This window comes from Enhydra lutris, unplaced genomic scaffold, assembly GCF_002288905.1.
Source record: "Enhydra lutris kenyoni isolate GAN:26980312 unplaced genomic scaffold, ASM228890v2 scaffoldscaffold1, whole genome shotgun sequence".
Classification (NCBI taxonomy): Eukaryota; Metazoa; Chordata; class Mammalia; order Carnivora; family Mustelidae; genus Enhydra; species Enhydra lutris.
Window position 1 is genome coordinate 1662269 of NW_019154085.1, and position 6000 is coordinate 1668268.

The following is a 6000-nucleotide window of genomic DNA, read 5'->3' on the forward strand; positions in this document are numbered from 1 at the left end:
TCTTTATGAATCACCAGTATTATTTAGCAACTTTAATTCGTATTTGTTTTTATTGAAGTCAGAATTTCATTTTTTACAAAAGTCAAGTGGCTTCTCAGTTTGGGTTAACACGCACAATGAAATTTTCTTTCATAATGTGCCGATGAACTCCGACCTTTTAAAATGTTAATTTTCTATACCTTTGCCCATTATGTAACATATTTTAATTGGTATTCAGTGCAAGAAGGATTTATGGTTAAAATTTATAATTTGGTTCATTGCATCATAAGAAAAATAGATTAAATTAATAAAATGTGAGCCTAGATTAGGGATATATCTCAAAAATAAATTTTTTTCTTTTACTCCTGGGAATTTTTGTCAAGTGCTAAGGGTACATATTCACTAGGAAAAGAAATCATAAAATGCTTATGCAATGTTATAGTTGTATGTATCTTCATAACGTTCGATGGTAGACATAAGCCTTCTGACTTGTTTCTCTATCGGCTAAGTTGTACCTTAGTTAGAGGTTAGCATCTGTTTCATAAAGAAGAATCTTTATAATTTTGTTTGTCATATAGTATTTTGGAATTTGTATAATGAGGACGTTTAGAAGCCATATCAGTGGCTTTTTTTAACAGATAGAATTTGTATTTTTATTGTACTTTAAAAGCTTTATGTAATAGGTATATATTTAGTGGCCATTTATTACCAATGGTAACACCATAGAGTACTAAGATGGTATTTGCACACTTAAGATATGTTACCTTGCCATTTTTAATGGTAGTCAGTTCTGCTGCTGGCATGACTAAATAGTACACAATTGGCTATTAATTAGGAACGTTCATTTCTCCAGTGCATTTTTATGAAGATCCAGTTGAAAATTGTATTTCTATGTAAACTCAATGATATGTTTGATTTTGCTGAGAATAAATGATTTTAAATAAATAATTGTATATTTACTCATTAAATAATCTCTGGTTAAGTTAGAAACATTCTGAAGCTAATTACATGACGAAGTTTCTAGGTCATCTAGTGAGGCCTAAGAGTGGAAGGAAGGAAGGAAAGGAGGAAGAGAAGGAAAAGAATGAATGAACTTTACTTTTAACTTCATTTCTTACAGCCCACACACATTTCAGCTTTATAAGCAAGTATCATTCGGTTATGAAACAGTGACCTCAATTCTGCTGGGAAGAGACGTCATAATTTGGTTCCTTTCACTAGAAGTGTCTGGTGCAATAACTGTGTTATGTAAACATCTCTTTTCAAAATTGACAGCCTTTTCAGCCTAGTAATAATAGAAAGGGTTTCTTGGTAGATAGTCTTTATGAGGTGGACTTGATAATAAGATTTGAGCTGTGGCTTACTGGAATATCATGAAGTCTTGAAAATTTGAAAACAAAATATTATTGAAGATACACAGGACTCACGTGTACATTCTTTGCACACCAATAAACAACTCATCAACCCAGTCAGTAAAGCTCATTTATTACTCACTTTATGTGATAACGTATCATATGTGGGTTAGAGAACATCTAGTAACTGACTAGATTTAAGTTTGCTTACTTAATTAACAGTTAAATTGAAGATGACAGGTTCCTGCCTTCAGTTAGCTCAGTGTCATAAAGGAAAAGGAAGGCACTGTATGAATTGATAGGTGAAAACCAGTATGTTCTAAAGTACCGTGTGAATCAAAAACTTCCCAGAAGACATTTATATTTAATTATGTTTAAATGTGGGTACCTAGTACTGGCTAGTGTCCACGGTGTTGGATATCCGCTGTGAGACTATCAAGACAGTCCAATAGCAATAATTTTTTCTTCTTATTTCTTTTATTTGGGATCTGAATTTTTTCAAAAAATTTTGGTCACATTATGGGAACTTATTTTTCAGATAGAATTTCTGATAGATTTTGCATTGTTACATTTCTGAAATTTTTTTTTTTTACTCTTTTTGATGTTACTTAACCGTGAAAAAAACTAGCTGCTAATATTTTTCTGTTCCAATGTTTCCACATATATATAGTTCCAAATTCAATACTTATTCATGATTTTGGATTTCAACCTCTGTTAAACTAGTTGGGGAATCTTGGACTCGATTTTGACAACTAATCTCAGACTCCACCTAAACTACACCCTTTCTAAGTGGCTAGCACCCTGCTGAGACGGGCGTGCTTCGTATCGTGCTCAGATCCCCGCGTCTCCTGCACGAAGCGCCTAACTTGTGTCGTCTCCTTCCTAGATGAGCTCAGATAAATTCTTCAAGAACCTCCTCCTTCAGTGTCCATTTCATAAATTGGACAAAATCTTAATTCTTCAATACTTGTTCCATATCTTTTTTTTTTTTTTTAAGATTTTACTTATTTGACAGAAAGAGAGAGAGAGCACAAGTGGGGGTGAGTGGAAGAGGAAGAAGCCGGCCTCACTGCTGAGCAGGGAGCCCTCCTTGTCCCATGTCTTGATCTGCTGTTAAGGATGAAATGTAACCCACTTCTAGAAACCCCTCATATAAAACTTATTTTCTCTGGATTCATCCAAAGTGGATTTCCTTACTCTAATAAGGAGACCACCTAAAATAACTTACGGTCTTCTAAGTCCTTGCTTTCAAATAAATTTTTATGAAATATGGATATTATTTAAATAGCAGAAGACATTATGCTTCTCTGGATTCATTTCCTTCTGTTTCCGTTCATGGGTTCTAAGACACAGTACTTCCTGAACTGCACTTAAATAATATGAAAAACATGGCATACTTAAGAAGTTGAGTTTAAAGTCTCATTTCAAATTTTTCTGACATTACATGATAAATGGAAATAGTGGAACTTCTATATCATTAACATTGGGTTTCATGTCAGTTAATAGTACCACCATTGGGGCGCCTGGGTGGCTCCGTCAGTGGGTTAAGCATCTGCCTTCGGCTCAGGTCATGATCCCCGGGTCTTGAGATCCAACCCTCATCGGGCTCCCTTCCCTAGGGGAAGCCTGCTTCTCCCTCACCCACCCTCCCACTGCTTGTGTTCCCTGTCTTGCTGTGTCTCTTTCTGTCAAATAAATAAAAATCTTAAAAAAAAATAGTACCACCATAACTATATGACAAAAAATTTGGAAAAATGTACTTTATTTCCCTTACCCGCATTTTTGGCATTTGTTCGGATGCGTAGTCAACATGCATTGAGCCAAACTGTTCCCGTTTACATGCAAGTCTGTCTATAGGCAAGTTGGACTATGCGGTAAGGCTTTTAAGCAGCGCTGTTTTCATTAAAGAAAACCTGGTTAAAAGCTGTAGGAGTTACCTTCTTAAAAGGATTCTTCAGTACCCAGTGGACCTAATTAAGTAATTTATTAGAGGACATTCCAATATCCCGTAGCATTTTCTTGATAATTTGTCCTTTATTGAATTATTAATAGATTTTGCAAAAATATATAAAATACTGTCTTGGAAAATCTTTTAAAAATATTTTAATAAAGTTTTTTTTTAGACTTCTCTATTTATTCTCCAAAAGTCTTGAAGAAAAGTTTGCTTTGACATTTTTATATCCTTCGGTGCCAAGCACAACATTTTGTCCATAATCATTCAGTAAAGAATGCTTCTTTAGCAACATGCTTCTTGCTAATGATGTGAGCTAAAACTTCTTAAGCTCTCCGGGAGAGAAAAGAACCACTTGCCTTCCAAGTAAATGTTAGAAGATAATACTTTGTTCTCTCTGATGAAAACTTTACTATGATTTTAACTTTTATCTCACTGCAGCAATAATTTGCTGAATAAAGATCTTGACCGATCTACAACCACTGTAGAATCATAGACCAAGGAAATCTGGCCCAACCGAGTGAGGGAAAACCAATGATTACAGAGTTTTCAAAGAGGCTGTGAAGATTTAACGATGAACATTCTATAACTGAGAGACACTCCTTATACTGAAGGGAATGGAGAACTGTATTTGCTGAGTGTGTATGTTAACTCCTACTGTACCTTTCCTTGAATCCCATATTGTTGTCACACAGTTTTCGTTGGTTTTAAATATTTTTAAGCTCATTTATTTGTCCTTAATTTTTATTGTCCTCTTACTTCAAATGACATTTCACAAGAACATGTTGGGGCCCTTCCCAGTTGACTACTCCCTCCTCTCTGTCTGGCCAGGCTGCTATGTTCTAGTCTGTTCCAAAGGTCACTTATTCCAGTTGAAATAGTTGTCTGGATAGCCTGGAAATAATCCAGAGACTGGTTCTTTCCTGCAAAGAAAGCAAAGAAAGATGTTTGTTTCTTGGCTACATTTTGAAAGGAAAAAATAAAAGAATTTTATGACTCATCTACTAATAGCTGAAAAAAATTAATATAACTCTGGGACAAATTTAAAATTATTGTTTTTCAATGCTTTGTATCATTTTGCCTTTAAATCTAATTCTTAAAATCAATTTACGATTAAAATCATTAAATAATTGGTATTAGGTAGCTAAGTGTATATAAGAAGTGCGTGCTGGGAAATTTTGGCAAAGGTTCAGCAAAAACTGAGTTCTGCTGCAGACAAACGCAGACTCTCTCCTGCTTCATTTAGCAACTCAGTTCTTCACTGATTTTGTTCTTGGTATCTGCTTTAATTGAAAAAAGAAAAAGCAGCTAGGGTTGTGCCAGACAATACAGGGAACGGGAGGAGACAGGTGATGAAGGCAGAGTCCTCGGAGATGTCAGCGAACCCACACTTGGCCAAGTGGCTGCGCACAGACACTTGACCTGTTCATCCTTCAGACAGTTTGGACCCTTTGTGGGCTCAGAAGTGATTCGTATGATGCATTTATGCAACAGGCTGATTCTGCAGTGATTCCTCTTTAATTTCCTGTCGTTCTCTGGTAATGCCTGTAGTTTTCACCTTTTTGACGTAAAAGGAACTAAAGGAAAATACCTGAAAATAAGCTGGCCAATTGTTCCATCATGTGGCAGTTAGACTAACAAGTATTGCTTAGTATCACTTGTGTTCGGTCCTAAACCATAGCTTATTTGGATGTTTAACTGGTTTTCAATTAGATTACTTAAACCGTCCGCTCTAGAGCATCTCAGACTGACGCGGAGGGAAGCCCTGGACTAGGATTTTAAACTTCCTACTTTGATGCTGTACTTAGGGTTATAGCTCTGATCTGAGCTTTGACTTTGGGAGAGTCCTGTAATGGGATTCATGAAGTTCATGGACATTAGCTATTCTTGGCATAAAAAAGGAACAAAGTCCTCCAAACTAACCAAAAAACGTCACAGAAACCACATATTTCATTTTTTATTTACATACCAGTTGAAATAAATATTAAGTCAATGTTTCCTAGGTAAATAGTGCATCTGGCTGGCAACAGTCTCGTAGAAGGGGACAGCAGAGGCCACAAAAGTGTCCCAACCTTTGTATGTGTTTATAATCTCAAAATTTGTATACAAAATTCTGTCTTCCTAATAAAGTTGGATGCAAGGCAAAAGCGTGATTCTAAGATTCTCTCCTTTCTCAACCTTTCCTACTCTTAGGGACACAGATCGCAGCACATAGTTACTCTGGAGAAATGGGCCTATGATTCTCTTCAAAAATATTAATGGCTTACCAAATTTTCAGGATAACTTCGAGATAGATGAGGCATGTCTCAAAGGAATTTGGGGACTCTCCTCTTTCCAAGTAAACACTAGACTTTGAAAACGCCAGCAAAGAAATGCTGAAATGTATAAGATAGTACAATATTGAAATATCAAAACACACGTATTCTTAAATATGTTTGCATGAAGAGAAACATTTAAATTCACAGCGAAGTTGTTATTCCTCTGGATTTTATAGGAACCTGCTTGTATGTGCTTGGGTTTTATAACAAAGCTTTGTATGTGAGAATGTGAGTTTTAGAATACTTTCTTGAAATATATTAAAATAAAACTTGCCTTTAACATATGCGCTATACTCTTTTATGTAGCTTTTTGGTGAAGTTGTTGCTGTTGTTTTCCTGTGCCTAGAAAGAAAAGAATATGCAGAAAATGTAAAAATCCCCAGCAGGCCTATCACATCTT